The 19,012-nt window shown below is 53.8% G+C and overlaps 1 long non-coding RNA gene across 2 annotated transcripts; it reads right to left on the bottom strand.

The window, feature by feature from the left end:
* Positions 1 to 3,190: 3,190 nt before the first annotated feature.
* Positions 3,191 to 12,073, bottom strand: LOC105474944 (uncharacterized). 2 transcript variants are annotated; one of them, XR_011621830.1, is made up of 5 exons: positions 11,092 to 12,073; positions 7,248 to 7,483; positions 5,603 to 5,815; positions 4,949 to 5,321; positions 3,191 to 3,276 (listed from the first exon to the last, which is right to left on the bottom strand). It is a non-coding gene; the product is annotated as an uncharacterized lncRNA (long non-coding RNA). The 2 variants fall into 2 exon arrangements; XR_011621831.1 differs by lacking the exon at positions 3,191 to 3,276 and adding an exon at positions 4,554 to 4,685.
* Between the last annotated feature and the right edge of the window lie 6,939 nt (positions 12,074 to 19,012).

The following is a 19,012-nucleotide window of genomic DNA, read 5'->3' on the forward strand; positions in this document are numbered from 1 at the left end:
AGTCCCTGCAATGCCAGGGAGCAGCATCACCAGGGCGGAGGCTGTGCGTTCTGTGATGTCTTCTGGCCCTACCCCCGTGGCAGGAGCAGGGCTGACTCATGGAGGAACCTGTCCATTGGTCTTATGTGGGTACCTGCAGTTTTCATGAAAATTGTGCGTCTGTGCCCAGCATCTGAGAACTGATGGGGAGAGACGGGCATGGGCGCATGCACGGGTTCCAGGGCCTGCTGAACTAGCGTCTGGCTCCAGATCTGGCTCCAGACCCACCTTTGTTCTGAGGACTGGGTCAGAGACTTACATGAGTGGAGACAGTGGCTCACTGGGCTCCCGTGTGAAGCTGGGGGGCCCCAGGAGCACCACAGGCCAGGGGCCCTGTGCTCATGTTTAAATCCTTTGCCACGTAATTGCAGGTGGACTGGCGAGTCGTTAAGGCCAGCGTAGTGAGAAAGGACCTCTCCAAAGAGCGTCATGAAGACTCCGCATCCAGGTGTCTCCGGAGGAAAGATGCTTACACGGGGCCACCGTCCCTCTGCAGAGCCCAAGCCCTATACACGCTGCTGACCCCAGGCACGGCCTGAGCGAGGGCCCTGGATGCCTTCCAATCCCAGAGGAAAAGGGGCTGGAGAAGCATCGCTTGACTCTTTCTTCAATTTACACAAAGCAGGAAAGATATTTAGCAAACTAGGCATCACATTCTAAACATGCTCAACAGAGAGGCCCAAATACGCTCTGCTAATGTTATGACTCTTGATTAACCCGATTTATCAGTGTCTGGTTCAGAGGAGCCCCAGAGCATGTCTTCCTTGAGGACCCTCTAGGCCAGCAGCCCCCACAGCCTCCGCGCAGCACCGCAGCCCTCCCGTTTACACGTCATTCCCCCGGGAGCATGGGTCAGCGAGGGACGGGGTCCTTTCCACAGTGACGGCAAATTCCTGCTCTGGAGGAAAAAAGCAGCTTTTTCTCCAACAGAAGTGAACCCAGGCTGTCCCACGGTGGCGGGTTGTGGGATTCTGGGTGCCCCCAGCCCCTCCGGCTCACTGCCCCGCTGGGCCCTCGCGTGGCTGGGGTGAGCCAGCTCTCTGCCTGTGTCGCTGTCCCTGCCCGTACGGATCATTCCTGCCTATAAATCCACGGTGACTCTATTGGTGTGGATTTTCTCCACTGGCCTCTGAGCTCCTTGTGGAAAGGACGGTGTCCTCTTTACCTGTTCGTTTCTAGTTTGTGTTACAGTGCTGTGCTCCGGGCAGATGTTCAATGTATATTTGCTGAATAAACGAGTGAATGAACAGTAAGGGAAACTCTGAATTGTACCCTCAGCTCTTTCCCACAGCGGAATGAGGAGGTTGGACTGCACACGGCGAGGATGCCACGTGGCCCAGAATTCCGGGAGGGAGGTCTCCGGCTGTTGTCTACACCCGGCGACGAGTGTTCCCAGGTACACAGGGCTGCGGAGTAACTGTGAGATTCTGGGCCTCTCTTTCCTTCTGACACTGGTTAAATGCCTCAGTGACCTGACAGTTTCTGGCTATCTTCAGCTTCCCAGGTCATGCGTACACTCGCTGTGTCAGTCAGGACAACCTAGCAAACGCTGCAGTGACAAGGGACCTGCAGGGCTTAGAGCCTTAACGAGGGCTTCCTTCTTACCTGTGCTCACTGCTCCCCAGTGCCGGCCTGGGGCTCTGCTCTGCCTCCTCTGGGAAAGACTGACCGAGTCACCATCGGGATGGCTGACAGTTTTGTGGCTGAGAGAAAGAGACACTGGAGGCTGTGGAACAACCACTGAGATGTTCCAGCTCAGGGTCTGTCCCACGACTCCCATCCCAGGGCAGTGTCTGGAAATGGTTCTTCAACCACAGTGGCCAGGGAGTGCCACCCTCCCACAGGGCCCGGAAGGCTCAGGCCAAGCAGCCCTACTCACCGTCTCTCTTGCCCCTGCCCCGTCTCCTAGCACCCAGCTGGGATGGCCATCGAGCAATGCCCTTGGACTCTGCTCTGGATAATGACCTTCTCACTATGGTGACTTAAGCCGGCCCCTGTCCCTACACACTTTGGCGCACTCCCATCTCCGCCCTGGGCCAGGCCCCCGTCCACTCTCCTCTTCACCAGTGTGGGCCCATCCTGGCCTCACTGCTGCTGGGGTAGCGGCTTGGCTTCACACCCTCTCCAGGTGGCTTGGCTGTCTGTTTCCCTGTTTTCTTTCCTTTTTTTTTTTTTTTTTGAGGAGTCTTGCCCTGTTGCCCAGGCTGGAGTGCAGTGGTGTGATCTTGGCTCACTGCAATCTCCGTCTCCTGGGTTCAAACGATTCTCCTGCCTCCGCCTCTTGAGTAGCTGGGATTACAGGCATGTACCACCACACCCAGATAATTTTGGTATTTTTAATAGAGACGGGGTTTCACCATGTTGGCCAGGCTGGTCTCAAACTGCTGACCTCAGGTGATCCACCCGCCTTGGCCTCCTAGACTGCTGGGATTAGAGGCGTGAGCTACTGCGTCCAGCCCTCTCTTTCCCTATTCTAAGGTGAGATTGGTCCTGAGGGCAGCCCTGTGCTGGGTCTGGGATGGGATTTTGCCTGTTTTACAGACCTGCGACTGCCGCATGGATGCTGGCAGAAGACATGAGATCCCTGGTCAGAGACTGGGCACCTTTGTTACTCCCCACACAGCAGGCAGCACGACCATTGCATATTTGAGTCACTTTCCCCGGCCCCCAGGTCCCCCGGGGGGTGCAAGCTGCCCGGGTGGATGCTGCTCATTTGATAGGTCGCATCACAGGACGGGGATAGCTGAGGGTAAGTCATGTTCTAGCAAGCAGAATCGGGTGGCCTTCTGGCCCAAAGAAAGGCATGATCCCATTATTCAAGGTGACTCGCTGCAAGCCGAATCGTGAGAAGTGGCCAGAGCGAAGAGTGGCCAGGGCCCCGCATTTGTGGCTCGCCCAGCCGGCTGCGTAGGCGTGTGCAGACCCATGTTGGAGGCAGTCTTCCTACACACCCCAGACCGTGATTACTCCCAGTCTGCCTGCAACTTCCCTTGAATCTCTCGGGCCTGTCTGGTTTATTACTCCAATTTTCTTTTTAGCCTTTAGGTCACAAAGTTCATAGTTGGACAAAATCATATTTATCACAATCTGATACTGATGATGGGATACATCATCACAGGATGATGGTTTCAGCCTGATTCCTGTAGCAAAACGGACTCTTAGGTTCCTCACATGCTGGCAAGGGGACGGGACGCTCAGAAGAGCCTGGAATTGGGGTGCAGCTGGGCCTCACAGGACCTGGAATGGAATTTGAGACATGCTCTGCCACCTGCTGTGTGCTGGGTGGGACCCTCCCGTGGGACCACCCTCAACCCATCGCACCCCACCCCACCCAGCCACCGCCCATCACCGGAGCAGCTTGTCCGGGGTCTGTTCAGCATCTATGAGATGGCCTGACTTGAAGATATTGCTCAGGTAAGGACAGGGGCATTGCTCCCAGGAAGGCGTCACAGGGAACTCGGTGCTCCCAGGAAGGCGTCACAGGGAACTCAGACAGTAGACTGAGGAGGGGGCAGCCCACAAGGAGAAACTGAGTCTGGGGTGGCTGGGGCCATCGGAGATGAGCACCCGAGTGAAAACACCGGCCCAGGGAGACAGACTACCTGACTCTTGGAGGTCCCAGAGTTCCCAGGCACCTGAGGAGCTGGAGGCAGTGATGGCGCAGGGCCAGCGAGGTGGTGGCAGGAATGGGGAGCATGAAGGACCTCAGGGGACCAGGGCTGTGCTGTTTCCTGTCTGGTGTGGGGTACCCCAGTGTCCAGGGGCGGAGATGGGAAATAAAGCTAAATGCAGTGGCTCCCTTGGGTCTGTGCGAGGAATTGACAAGGCAGTGACCCCACAACGCTGCAAACTAAGGAGGGCTCCCAGCCAGGGATTCCCGGCTTTCCTGGGTTAGAAAGTGGAGACACGAATGTCCCCTGGGCAGTGCTCCGTGTCCTGTCCCAGTGTTGGCCCCTCGGTGCTGAGGCCATGGGGCAGTCCCTGGCAGGGACAAGCACCTGCGGCAGAGGGCAGGGCCTGGCAGGGTGGGGACAGGGCGAGGATGGGGCGGGGCGGGGCAGGGCTTCACTCCCACAGTCAGGCTTTAGGGCACAACCCAGAAGAAGTGCAGGTGCCAGAGAGAGGAGGGGCAGAGGAGGTGCAGGTGGGCCAGGGCTGCCTGCTGAGGGACTCCAGGGTCTGTATATTCAGAGGTGGGGGGTGGGCTAGCTTAGAAAGTCTGGGAAGGGGTGAGTGACAGAGAGAGATAAGAGAGAGGGAGGGAAGGAAGCAGGCAGGGGAGACGGGGAAAAAGGAAGGAAGGGAGGAGGGAGAGACAGAGAGGGAGCTGGGGTGCAAGCGCCCCCGGTTAGAGCCTTCAGAGCAGCGGCAGACTGTGTGCCCAGTCCTGCAGGGGCACGGGCACTCTTGTTTCAGAGGCTGTGACTGGTTGGAAAGGCTGGGGTAGGAGGTGTGGCAGAGACAGGTGGGTCAGACCAGGCAGGAGAGAGCTCAAGGGAGGAGCTGGACCAGCTGCAGCTTCTACAAACCACACCGGCTTCTCCGCACATGGCCCTAGTGCTTGTCCCTGCCCTTCGAGTCAACAGCAGGCCTGGGGTGGTCCCCAGCACCTCCAGGATTCCTACCAAGGTGGGTGTCAGAGACCCCTGAGGAAGAGAAAGACAGAGTCGCAGAATCCGTGAGCTGAGGATGGGGCAGCCGTGGGGCATACACCCCAGGTAGAAGCCTGGAGCCCGCAGTGACCACACAGGGAGCCGGAAGGGGGCCCAGGAAGAGGGAATGGAGATGGGTGGGCGTGGGCGTGGGGAGGCCCCAGGAATGGAGCCGGAGGGTCTGGAAGCCGAGGTTGGCATGGCCCCAGGGTGGGGAAGCCAGGGGTGTAGGATCTCCACTACCACTGGATTCCCACCTTTCTGAGCCATGTGCCTTCAGTGATGGATCCTGATCTGGGAGTGGTGTCCAGAATGGAGCATTCACTGTTTCTGCTCTTTCCTTCTGCCTTGTATTCCCCCAGACTGTCAGAGAGCTGAAGATCTCACAGTGATCACTTAGGTGCACCAGGAAGGTTGTTAACAAGTTCTTCCAAACCTCTGTGTGAGTCCTTTTGACTCAAGTGTGTTCCTGGTCTCTCTTCAGCCCCTCAGTCTTCAAAACAGGGAAGGCGAAAGGGCAGACTGTCCTTCTGCCTCTGCAGCCATCATGCTGCTCAGGAGAATAGCACCCGTTCCCTGGTGGCCTGCATCGACTCCTCCTTCATCCCTGACATCACGTCACTGTGATTCCTGCAATGGCAAAGGGACCCCAGATGCAGGGCTGCCCCTTGCTCCGCGTGGGGTGTGAGCTGCATGAGGACGTCTGGCATGTCCTAGAGTTTCAGGGGCGTCCCAGTCCCATCCTAGCTTTGCTGAACTTTGATCCTTGCCCAGAAAATGATAATAAAATTTAAATCTACCCCCAAGGCTGTTGTGAGGATTTAGAGCTAATGCATATAAAGAGTAAGGTGCATGTCTCACCACCCTGTGAATGCTCCAGAATGTTCTAGAATGTTCTTGAATGTTCTTACCATCACTCCTTGTCATCTGGGGCATGTGTGGGCTAATCAGCTGTGATGGCCCATGCCTGGGGCTCTGTGCTCTTTTTCCAGGAAGAGAAACTGCAGCTGAGCAGGGCCACCGTGAATGAGGAAACCCTGTCCATCCACCCAGGGTCGACATGCCGTGAGTGGTTCCTGCATGCTGGAGAAACCAACGCACACTCTCTCACCTCTGGGGGTGTGCTGAAAAGCAGGTGACAGTGACGTTATAAAATTGGAGGGGTGCCCTGTCACCTCCAGACAACATACAACTCACTTGCACGTTAAGCCGAACTGGCCACAGGTCACCTGAGCCCCACCTGAGGAGGGGTCACTGGTGGGTCAAGATACTGGGTTTGAAATCACTTTTCCAGTCAAATTCTCTCTCTTGCTCCACAGAGGACTTGGAGGTTTGATGCCTGAGAATGGGCAGCATCTTTCTCACGGGAGTGAAAGAACCAGCGAGGCAGCTCCAGTAGAGCCATAGGCAGGCCCCCCCAGGCATGGGTGGGGCAGGACAGGAGGGAGGAGGGGCGGCCAAGGACCTGGGAACGCAGGCCCCACGGCAGCTGCAGTGGCCCCAGGAGGGCTGGCAGGGCCACTTCCTGCAGGGTGGGTGTGAAGAGGAGAGTTTGCCAACCAGGAATGAGACCTTCCCCAGCTTCCAGGGTGGGCCCCTCCCTCTCTCCTCCATCCTCCCCGCTGTGGAAGGATGTCTGGGAGGGCAGGTGACCCTGTCGCCTGTTTGCTTCACATGCGTTCCCCTTCGTGTGGCAGATCTCCCTGCAGTAGTGGAAAGGGTGGCAGTGCTGCCTTTCAGGGCCAGGGAAAAGCGTAGGAACCCAAACAGGTAGAGTGGGAAATGGCGTTTGCCACTGTCTGCCCCCAGCCTTCGTGTTGCCAAGAAGAAGAACAGGGTGGGAGGCCGAGGTGGTTGCTCAAGGTCACAAAAAGGGTGAGTGGGGGAAGGCGGACCCCCAACCCTGGCAGAGATCAGGGGTGTGAAGAGGGTCCAGATGGGGAAGGGGTGTGGAAGAGTAGGATCAAGTGTTCCTTGTGCACACTGTCGGTGGGAATGTGGACCAGGGCAGCCACCATAGGGAATGCTGTGGAGGTTCCTCAAACATTTAAAAATAGAACTACCTACCACCCAGCCATCCCAATTCTGGGTATTGACCCAAAACAATTGCAGTCAGTATTTTGAAGAGGTGTCTGCACCCCAAGTTCATTGCAGCACTATTCACAATAGCCAAGTAGTGCAAGCAACCTCCATGTCCATCAACAAATGAATGAATAAAGAGTCCAGGCCATCACCACACCACGGAGTACTACTCAGCCATGAAAAAGAGGAAACCCTGTCATTAGTGACAGCATGGATGAACCCAGAGGACATTATGTTCCATGAGGTAAGCAGAAAGGCAGACACTGCATGGTCTCCCATCTACAAGGAATCTGAAACAGACAAGCTCATAGAAGCAGCGAGGAGGGTGGGGGTCTCCAGGGCTGGAGGAGGGGATGCAGGGGTAGAATACAGTTTCCATTATGCACGACGAGTAGGTTCCAGAGATCTGCTGTTCAACACAGTGCGTCTACTTAACACTAATCATGAGAAAAGATTGGCTGCACTCAGGAGCACCTGCTTCCGGGTCTGATGGGCAGTTGTGAGGCTGGTTCCCAGAATCGGACCTGAGCTGTATGGGAGGCGCTGGTGCAGTTCGGCCCCAGCTGTTGTGCCTGAAGTGGGTCCCCAGGAGGCTCAGAGCGGGAAGAGGTGGAGGGCAGGGCTGGCTCGTCCTGAGCCCAGGAGGCTCAGTATCCAGGGCCCATAACCACTGTAAGGGGCTGGGAGCATCATTTAATTTCCATTAAAATCTAAAGAAAAAAAAATTAATGTTTACATTGAAGAAGCTTTTAACATATAATATTAATAACCATAATTACTAACATAACAGTAATAATATCTTTATATCACTGCAGTCATAAAATACAATTTTAAACCATTTTTATGGAGGAAGAAATCCAAGAAAGTGACCGGCACCCCGACCCAGGTCCAGCCTTGGATCCACTCCCGTGGTCCGTCTGGCCTGGAGCTGGCCCTTTAATCTCTCTGCCTCCTTTGCATCTTGTAGAATGAGGAGGATGACTTTGCCCTGACCTTCTTCCTTTGCTCCGGTGTGCGTGCCGCGGGTGACATTGCAGCCGGGCAATGGGGCAGGGCTGCTTTGTGTCTACACGTGACTCTCAAGTCTCCCTAAGCTGCTTTCTTTCTCTCGCAGGCCCAGGACAGGGGTTCTCACCCCACAGGTGGAGGCGTTGTGGGATACAATACAGGGTGACCTGTTATATTTGAATTTCCGATGAACACAAATAACTTTTTAGGATACATGTGTCCCCACATGACAGGAGACGGACTAAAAAATTATTTGTAATATATGCGAAATTCACACTTAACTGGGTGTCTTGTGTTTTCATTTGTTGCCTTTGGCAACCATACATTTGGAGACATTTTTGATTGTCATGACTTCGGGGTGGGGGTACCCCTGGCACTTAGTGGGTGGAGGTCAGGGACGCTGCCACACATCCCACAGTGCCCAGGACAGAAACGTCTGCCGAGCCCGAAAACTGCTGCCTACAAGTAGAGGTGACAGGCGAATGCACCATCTGTCCTTACTTGAGTTCTTTCCTTCGGAGGCAGGGGATGAGACCGTGTGATGCTCACGGCCCCGCCAATCTCCATGAGGCCACGACGGAAGCTGGAAAGGCCTGGCGTGGAAAATGCCTCACCCTGCTCCTGTCTGAGGGTTCAGCTCTGCCTGTGCAGGCCCCAGTCAAGACGTGGGGTGTTCCTGGGTTCCCGCAGGTGCCATAGGGCCTGAGCTGCCACCCGACCTTGCCCTGCCAGCACCCACAGACGTGACGGGCTTGTTCTTGAACGCCAGGGCCACAGCGTGTCCTTCATTCCCTTGCAGGGGCTGGTTCCACGCTCACCCCTTCTGGCCCACAGCACCCCCTGCTGGTCATTTGATCGAAGCCGCTCTCGTTGACTTGCTCCTACATGCAAATCACCACCAAACTCCCTTTGTCCCTTGTGGTTTAATACATCTGGTTACTTTATTCAGTGTAGCCACATGAGCGTGCATGTCCTGATCTTAAATAAAACTATCCAAGTGGCAGCTCATTAATCCAAGAGTACCTGTTTTAGTCAGGTTCTCCGGGAAACAGAACCGTTAGGGTGGTTCTCTCACATATATGAGAGAGGGATTAATGTTAAAAAATTGGTTTTCATGCCTGTAATCCCAGCACTTTGGGAGGCTGAGGCAGGTGGATCACCTGAGGTCAGGAGTTCGAGACCAGCCTGACCAACATGGTGAAACCCCATCTCGACTAAAAATACAAAAATTAGCCGGGTGTGGTGGTGCGTGCCTGTAATCCCAGCTACTCAGGAGGCTGAGGCAGGAGAATTGCTTGAACCCAGGAGGCAGAGATTGCAGTGAGCCAAGGTTGCATCACTGCACTCCAGCCTGGGCGACAGGGAGAGACGCCGTCTCAAAAAAAAAAGAAAAGAAAAAGAAAAAAGAATTTGGTTTATGTGGTTGTGGAGGCTGGTAAAAATCTGCAAGGTAGACCAGCAGGCTGGGGACCCAAGGAAGGGCTGGTGCTGTAGCTCGGGTCCAAAGGCTGTGGACTGGCAGGACTCCCTCTTCTTTGGGGAGGTCAGTCTTTCTCTGGAGGCCTCAGCTGATTGGATGAGCTCCTCATACACTATGGAGGGTGATCTGCTTGATGCAACATCTACTGATTTCAATGTCAACCTCATCTAGAAAATATTTTCACAGTAACATCTGGAGTGATGTGTAACCAAATATCCGGACACTGTGGCCTAGCCAAATTGTCATGTACAATTAGCCATCACGATGCCTGTTTGTTATTCTACACTGTGCTTCTGTCCACAGCAGCAGGGCAGTGTGCAAGGTGCCCACCAGCTGACTGCCATCCCTGGAGCACGCCCTCACGGATGAGAGTAGCCAGTGGTCACTTTGGAGAGCAGTGGTCCTGCCAGAGAGAACAGGACCACAGGCAGGAAGTTTCACCGAGGACAGAGCCGGGCAGTGTCTGGAGCCTGAGGGGCGTGGTGGCCGGGCGTCAGTGAGTTCTGGAAACAGGTATTCCATGAGGTGGGAGCACCCAGAGGGAGCAGCGGGGCTGCGGTGTGGAGCCTGCAGTGGCTGGAGCTCCTGTCCTGCAGAGTCAGGGATGAGGTGTCTTCCCCTCCTTCCTGGCCTCAAGCCCATCGGTGTCTCTCCAGTCCCACTACCGTCCTGGCTCCAGGTCTCGCCAACTCCTCCCCAGCAGCCTCAAGGGGCTGCTTCCGATGTCAGGGCTTTTCCAGGGCGTCGCATCACCCCCAGCTCCTGCTGAGCCCTCCCTGCTCCCACTTCCTGAGCTGTACTCCTCAGCCTGCTGTCTTAGGCCTCCAGGACCTGGGAAAGACATCCACAGTTTACAGGGCATCTCCTGAGAAACCTAATTCACAGTCTCAGATGGGGGCTTTATTTTTGTTTTCTCCAGATTGCTCATTTGGGGTGTAAACAACAAGCTGGGTGAGATGGCTCACGCCTGTAACCCCAGCACTTTGGGAGACTGAGGCGGGTGGGTTGCCTGAGGTCAGGAGTTTGAGACCAGTCTGGCCAACATGGTGAAACCCCATCTCTAGTACAAAATAAAAAAATATTAGCCGGGCTTGGTGGCATGTGCCTGTAATCCCAGCTACCCGGGAGGCTGAGGCAAGGGAATTGCTTGAACCAGGGAGGTGGAAGTTGCAGTGAGCCGAGATCGCGCCACTGCACTCCAGCCTGGGTGACAGAATGAGACTCCGTCTCAAAAAAAAAAAAAAAGAAACAAGCCCAAGTATGGCGGGCATGAGTGACTGACCCTGCAGACCAGGCCGCAGCATGGCTGACACCATCGGGAAGGACAGAGCCCTGGAGAGTCCAGGAGGCCCTTCCTGGGAGGACCAGGGACACAGTAAGGCCCTATCCCAAATTCACCCACGGGGCCACCTACTCCATAGCCGCAAGCTGCCTCAGAGACACAGGCCCTCCCGCCCCAGCCGTTCCTTCCTTCTCCCACCCAGGAGGCCCTGCTGTTGTGCTGGAATGGTGCTCCTCAAAACATCTGCTGAGCCCTAACCCATGGCACCTCCAAATGGGACCTTCCTTGAAGACAGGATCTGACCAGGGGTGATCAAGTTGAAATGCGGTCAGCAGGGTGGGCGCTAACTCCCTATGACTGCTGTCCTTATGAAAAGGAGGAATTAGGACACAGAGGCAGACCTGCACAGAGCGAGAGTGCCATGGAGAGTGTGGAGAGACCCAGCCACTATCCAGGGAGCGCCCCCCACCATCCCTGGGGGGAGAGCGCAGGGTGGGGGGACAGGTCCTTCCCTAGTGCTCTCAGAGGGAGCCTGGCCCTGCCCACACCTTGATCTCCGACCTCAGTCTCCAGAAGCATAGGATGATAAAACTCTGTTGTTGAAGTCTCAGGTTTGGGGTGCTTTGTTATGGCAGGGGCACCCCTGCACTCTCCCTCCTGATCCCTGCTCCCATCTCCTTCTCCAAGTCTGTCTGGTCTGCTCAGCGCTAGGAGCTCCACCAGGCTTCCCCTCCTCTCTGGATGACCCAGCCTTAACCAAGGCCTGACCACCCACCTGGATGGGGAGGGGAGGGCACGGGGAGAGACAAGGAGGGAGAGAAGGCAGGAGCGAGGGAGAGCTGGGGAAAAGACAAAAGAAGAGAGAGAGAAGGAGAGGGAGAAGGGGAGAAGAGAGATGGGGACAGAGATAGAGTGGACAGAGAGAGAGAGAGAGAAGAGAAAGAAAGAGAGACGACTGGAAAGAGAGAGAGAAAGACTGGGGTGGTCAGGGTTGGGGGGTGGAGTGTCCGGGCCTGGCAGCTCAGCCCTAAACCTTGCCGTAATTGATGCTTTGTAACAATGTAACTTTGAAGTAGTGGACTAGCTGGGTGTGCCTGGTGACTGAATAATTGAAGAAATGTTTGCAGGACTGGTGTAGAGGGCTAGCAGCTGAGGCCTGCTCTGACATGTATGAAGACTGATAATGTATGCCTGAGCCGGCAGCGTGGCAGTGTGAGACTCCTGACCCCAGAGTCTGGGGGCCCAGGATGCTCTCTTCATGGCGTTTAACTTCCACCGTGCTCCCCAGGCAGCTTTTGCCGGTTGCTGAACTCAGTAGAATTCCTTGAGGCTGCAGTCTCTGAAAGTGCTCTAGGAGTGGGGGCGTGGAGCTCAGCTTCAGGGTGGGATTCCAGGAGCATGGAAACATGGGGTGGTCCCATCCAACGTGGAGCTAGGACCCCCACATCCTCTTGCAATTCATTCTGTCCGCGTCCCTCCAGTTGCTCAGAACTTCGTGTGAACCAGGCGCTGTGGATGGGGGAAGAAGGGGTGAGGTACAGGGGAAATACACCGTGTCCCTGACCCCAGGACCTTGTCATTTGGGTGGGAAAAAGTCAGTTTCCACTTGTAGAAGGGCCTGCTCGATGCCACAGAAGAAACCGTGTCCGGGATGGAGGGTGTGCATTTGTCAACTCCTTGGGTGGCATTCTCTGGCCATCCTAGAACCCCTGCCCCATGGACTAATAACCGGTGTTAGCCGGAGTTAACCGGTGTCAGCCCGTGCCTGATGGAGAATGTCACACCTACTCACTGGAAATGGGCGGGAAGGGGTTTGGCTCTTCGCTTCCCAACTCCATTTTCAGTGACGGCAGCTCGGATGTTTGACGTTGGCCGTGGTGGAAACACTTACACCACAGAGATCGACAGATTCTATGGTCGGGATTTTCTTTTCTTTTGTTTTTCTCTCCTTTTGTTTTCTATTAGGAAGGCCGATGCCAGCGTGCCACTGAGAAGGTCATCTAAGTCCAGCTCAAGGTCATCAAAACCCACGGTTGCTGCAGTCATAGAAGAGGACCCCAAGCAGTGGATTAGTTCTGCCTTCTTCCGCCAAGCGAGTAAACATCTCATTCACAGAACAATTGACTTTCAGACAATATTAAGATTTCCATAAAAATGGCTATTTGGAAAAACACACATCTGGTCTGAAACATAAAACTCCAGCAGTCTTGGTGCAGTTAAAAACAGAATTTGGAGACATTTGTGGGGCCTGTTTCTCTATTAGTCAATGAATTCATCATATTTATATATTTATGAGCTGGGCTTGGAGGCTCACACCTGTAATCCCAGCACTTTGGGAGGCCGAGGTGGGAGGATCACTTGAGGTCAGGAGTTCGAGACCAGCCTGGCCAACATGGTGAAACCCCATCTCTGTTAAAAATACAAAAATTAGCCAGGTGTGGTGGTGCGCACCTGTAGTCCCAGCTACTCGGGAGGCTGAGGCAGGAGAATCGCTTGAACCCGGGAGGTGGAGGTCGCAGTGAGCCAAGATCACACCACTGCATTCTAGCCTGGGTGACAGAGTGAGACTCCGTCTAAAAAAAAAATGTTGAAAATACCACTCTTACCCACAGGGAATACTGGCAGTGAAATCCAGTTGAACCAGCTACAGTGGAGAGTCTTGCTTGCTGACCTTACTGGCCTCTGGGTGAGGGTGGGACTCACCACCACGGACGACCTACATTTCACCAACTTTGCCCCCTGCCATCTCAGGCTAGGACACTGGCCTCTGAGGGCTCCTTGCCAAGTGTGCTTGGACTCAGGGACTCCCACACAGCGGGAAATTGGCTCCTTTGTGTGACTGGCTCAGGACAGACAGCTGCTTCCATGGTATCCGCCAGACATATGGGACCATCCTCCACCTCGGAGCCCTCCACAGCCCCCAGGTTCCAGCTGTGGTGACTGGCAGGAGGCTGCTGCAGACCCTGGGCTGCCCAGGTGGCCCCAGATCTCAAAGCTTCTCTGGATGGACTGCATGGCGCTCCCTCTGGGCCACAGAGAGTGCCTCCTGCCTCCCAGGCCAAGCCAACGCTCCCTTTGTCTCCCAGGAAGCGAGTTCTTCAGCTCTTGCCAGAGAGCCTCTGGCAGACCAGAGACCCCTGCTCACCTCTCCAGGCACCTGGGCAGAAAGCCCTTCTTTGTTCTCTTTCAGCCTAAACAAATCAACCTGCCGAGGCCAAGCCTATATGTCTCAAACACATGGAGGTCGCACAGTTCATCCGCTGTGCCCAAATGTGGGTAGACTCGGGTTTGGGACCTGCTAAGAGCCTCCCTTTGGAGAGGTAGCTGGTGGTGTCAGGACTCCCTCCCGAGCACTGACTGGCTTTGTTATCTGGGGCCAGTGACGGCGTATCTCTGTTCCTTTTGTTTCCTGTCCACCAAACGTAAATAATGGCAACCCAACCTCATAGGGTAGTTGTAGACTGAAATGTGTTAATTGTGCAAAGATTAAATGTGTTTATCCATGCAGAATGCTAGCACAGTGCTTGATATAGAGCAGGCTTTTCACAAATGTTAATTATTATTATTAATGTGGCTATTGTGATCTTTGGAGTGAATGGACGCAGTCATCTGCCTTGTGTCCAATGCAAATGCTTAGTTGTCCTGAATAACTGCCAACTACGCAGCATTTTGCAGTGAGAGGCTCTGGGCCCTCGGATCAAGCCGCTGGCCTGTGTAATTCAGATCTCACAGTGCAGTGTGCTAGCTGGCATCAAATTTGACTGCAAAACACAGACAAGGCCAAGATAAAGAAGATAGAGAGTTCTAGTGCGGGACACCAGGGCTGGTATAGTGTGCCCACCTGCCAGGAGCCCAGGCAGCATCTGCTTGCTCTGTCACCCTTCACTCAGAGCTTCCACCTTGTAGACCAAGGCTCTGCTGGGCCTTCAGGATCCCAGAGGGAGGAGGGAGAAGATAAGACAAAGGATGCGTCCCTGCTGCCTTTTGAGGAAGTGTCTTGGCAGCTGCCATGTGGCATGTCACCATACATCTCAGTGGCCAGAAGTTAGGCTCAGCAAAGAGGCTGGAACAGTTTTTATTCTGGATGACCATAGGCCCAGTTAAAAATTGGGGGTTCCACTTCTAAGAAAGAGGGGCAGTAGTGCTAGGGTGGACTCTGGGTAGTGTCTGCAGGAATTTTTCTACCATCTCTCTTCCTGCCATTTGTGAACCCTTCCCGATGTAGCAGGGATTTGATGCTTGGGACTAGGAACCAGTGACCTACGTCAGATGGTTCAGAGTCTGTGCCCACTCTTGAGGGTCACGTATGCCCCAGCCTATCCCATATTTACAGAAAGGGGTGTCCTGCAGAGGCACTTATGTGGGTGCTGGCAGAGTTTTGGGGGTGGATGTGATTTGTATTAGTTATCTAATGCTGTGTGACAAATCACTCCAACACTTACTGGCTTAAAACAGCAACAATCATTTACGATCGCTCACAGTTACTTTGGATTTGGAATTTGAGAGTGCCTTGGCCAAGAATTCTGTCTGAGCGTCTCTCTTGAGGTTGCAATCAGATGTCAGCTGTGGCCATAGTCACGGGTGGGACCAACAGAGGATGGAGGATTTACTGACATGGTGGTTCCCCTACATGGCTGGCGAATTGCACTGGCTGCTGGTGGGAGGCCTCAGGTCTCTCAGCATGCACCTCTCCATGGAGCTGCTTCAACATCCTTGCAACATGGTGACCAATTTCCCACAGAAGGAGCCATCTGGCCAGGAGATGAAGACAGAAGCTGCAGTACCGTTAATGATCAAGCCTTGGGAGTAACACACTGTCACCTCTGCAGTATTCTGTTGTCACAGGGGTCAGGCCTGATTCCCTGTGGGAGTGGACTACACAACAACAGGAATACTAAAAAAGCGGATAGAGTTGGCCTCCTGTTGGTGGGTGGCTCGCAAAGTGCCTATTTAATCAGCTTACCGTGACTGGCTGTGGCTCCATTCATCCCTGTGGAAATTCAGACGAGCAGAAATTAACACTGTGAATCTTCACCAGTTGACTTTAGGTCTCCTGAAGGGTCTCTTGATCTACTGGGATAATTAATTTGGGAAATGGAAAATTTCCCCTTTTCCTTTCCAATGGAAAACGCTTTGGTTGAGAGGGTTTTAGAGCTGGTTCAAGGAAAAACTAGCTACATCCTCTGGGCAAATCATTTAAATTTTGTGCACCTTCTTTTTCTTATCAGTGAAACTGGAATAGTGATGTCCTTGCCTCATGTCCTTCCCAAGGATATTTTGAGACTCCAGTGGGAACAAAGGTGAAGATGCAGTGAACGCGTTCTCCTTGGGCTGAAGTTCATGGCTGCTACTCAGCTAAGTATGAAAGTCTTCTATGAAAGTCTTCTATGAAAGTCTCAAATTTGTTACTAGCCCTTTTCTAGAGAAAGAGAAATAAAACTCAGTGAGATTCTCACATTGTCTGGAGGTGCCTTGATGACTCTGCCAGGCCGGAAGCTGTCTCACAGAGTGAGATTTTTAAGGAAGTTTAGTCCATAAGGCCCAAAGCCCTTTGGCACGAATGACTTGTGTTTCCAGGTGGCAATTGTTGGTGCCACCAGCATGGTATTAGATGTGTATGGACACACAACTTTGGCATGCAATTTCAGGGACTCATAGACCCCCTGAAGCCCATCCATGAATTTTCCTAATGGTCGAAGCTTCAAATTAAAAACTCTTGCCTTGCAGGGTGGTGTGTGAGAGTTACTTAGGTCAACTGTAAGAAATTAGACCATGTGTAAAATAAATCAGGCTACAGGCAGGCAAATAGTTTAATTAAAGTGGACATTCTGACACAGGCCTCCTGCGAGGCCTCAGCTGCCCTCTGGGAAGTTGCTTCTCATTCTAACTTTGTTAACCTCGACTTGTCCTGGAGTCAGACCTGCAGACCTGTCTCTCAAAAACAGCTTCCTGGGGACTCCAGGGCTGGGAGGACCTGTGATGAAGGCCAGCCTTCCTACAAGGGTACAGCCTCAGAATTGAGACCCATACATGTTCAAAAGACAAGTGCATGGCTCTGTTAACGCAAACTCATGTTCACTGCTAGAAAATTAATTCCTACAAGGGACTGATCTAGTTCTTTCTTAACCCCGACAGTAATGAAACTTAGAGTAATCATACTCCACACGTGTGCAGCACACAGGTTAACGAAGGACTTTGTCATACAACATTTAATTCGTACAACACCCTAAAGAGGCAGGTAGTTGTTCCATTTTAAGGATGAGAAAGTTGGGGCTCAGAGAAATGAAATGACCTGCCCGATGTTACACAGCCGATAGGAGCGTGTGGTCTCAGACCTCACAACCACAAAGACGTTGCTGTTTCTGCCTCGTGCCACCATCTTCCTCACCAAGCGGGTCGTGTGAACCCTAGAACTGACTGTGCAGGCTGCTGAAGCTGCCAGCACATGTTCCCAACCAGGCTGACACAAACCACGTTAGATGAAATGAATAACCAGGTCATGGGTGGGGCTGGCTTCTGTCTGGAGAGCCATTAGTTATGATAACCAAACTCAAAGCCAGAGAGCCCCAGACTCCTCCAACGCAGGAGCTTCCCCTGCTAGGGGCAAGGCTGGGAGGGAGGGAGCAGCTTCTTCATTCAGAGGATGCTGGCAGTGGGTCCTCAATGCTCCTGCATTAGTCACTGGGCTTTGGAGTGAAAGTCCCACCAGGCCAGCAGGCAGTGCCTGGGGTCCGTGGCAGAGGCATGGGAGGAGCTGAGCTACCCCCAAGCGAATCCCCTGCAGGTCAATGGAGGGGTTCCAGGCGGGCCGTGTCTAGTCTGGGTGGTAACAGTTCCCTGACCGACATCATGAAAGCAGGGTGCAGGCCGTCTGCTGCGGCCCGCCCTTCTGTGCAGCACACGGACTGCCCACACTCAGGGTGGTCGGCCGGTCTGATCTTCTCCTCCAGGTGGAAGCCAGCATCCCCCACAGGTGAGTGCCGCTGGGCTCGCCGAGAGTCTATTGGGTTTGCACCCACAGCTGTTCTGTTTCATTTCATTTGCAGTGATACTTCTCACTCGGGTCGTAGGTTACATTAGGATCCCTAGAAACAGACTCTGAGGGACCGCTGCCTCATGCAGGTTCACTGGTAGTGCCCTAGGGAGATGCACCAGGGGGCTGAGGGGGACGTCGTCCTTGAGCCTCAGCCTCAGCCTGTCCCCCAGGACGTCGTCCTTGAGTCTCAGCCTCAGTCTGTCCCCCAGAACCTTGCCCTTGAGCCTCAGCCTGTCCCCCAGGACGTCGTCCTTGAGTCTCAGCCTCAGTCTGTCCCCCAGAACCTTGCCCTTGAGCCTCAGCCTGTCCCCCAGGACCTCGCCCTTGAGCTGAGGCCTCTGTGGCTGGGATAACCTCTGAGATTGTCCTAAACTGAGACAGAGTATTAAGACTGGGTCTTGGTATCCAAAGTCACACAGTCCTTGGCCATGTGGCACTCCTGGGAGGGGCTGTGACCTTCAACCAGGCAGGTCCCCTGCAGGTGGGGTAGGCTAGCCCGGGGCCCAGCTGGGAGCAGCTCAGCCCACATGCTCAGGAGCTGAGCCACGGTGGGGCCTGCGCTCTGAGAGGGGCGCTGGGTGGAGCACAGTGCTACCCACGGAGCTGAATTTCATTCAATCCCACTTAAACTCTGGATGGTGAGTATAAAAACAAAACGGTGTCATTCCTAGAAAAACGAAGTCGAGTGATTTGGAAAAATTCAGTAAGGGCAATCTACTAAAAAAAGAGTTGAAATAAGTTGTGGACAAGACAACCATAAATGACTAGGCATTCAGGTGGTTTCACGAGGGTCTTTCGGGCCCTGTTCCATTCATGACGTGCATGTTTTTATACTACAGTACCTAAGCTTGTGGTTTACACATGGAAGCTAACAGAACTCCACCCACTGAGCTCATGACGAGGTTGAAGATAAATGAATGTATATCAAATTTAACGTTTCAATGGATTTAATATATTTAATATATTTAATATATTCATAGAATTTTGAAAGTGGTTCTCCTCTTTCCCAAACATTTTATTGTCCACCTGGCTCTGCACAGAGTTGAGAGGGCTTCCAGGAGCTTCTGAGCCAGCCCGAGGGATGCACAGAGCACATTCCCACCGAGGGAACCACAGACACGGCAGCTCTGGTCACCGCTGGCATCCACCCTTTTCCTGCAGACCCCCAGACTGTGATGCTGTGGCCCAGGCGGGACCCTCCTCTTTCCTCTGATTGTGAACATGGTTCTACGTGTTGAGGCTTCTGCAGTGGACAAAGCAGACAAAGGCTGTGGCTTTCTGGGGCTCCCTTTACTTGGGTGGGCAGTGCAGCAGGGCGTTCATTGCTGGCACACCCACGGTGGGCCAGGCCCGTGCTGAGTGTGTGGCACACACTATCACCTGGGCGGGGGTTACAGAGTCGAGTGGCTGACCCTGCTTTTCTGTGTGTTTAC

This window comes from Macaca nemestrina, chromosome 4 (assembly GCF_043159975.1).
Source record: "Macaca nemestrina isolate mMacNem1 chromosome 4, mMacNem.hap1, whole genome shotgun sequence".
In the NCBI taxonomy this organism is placed as follows: domain Eukaryota; kingdom Metazoa; phylum Chordata; class Mammalia; order Primates; family Cercopithecidae; genus Macaca; species Macaca nemestrina.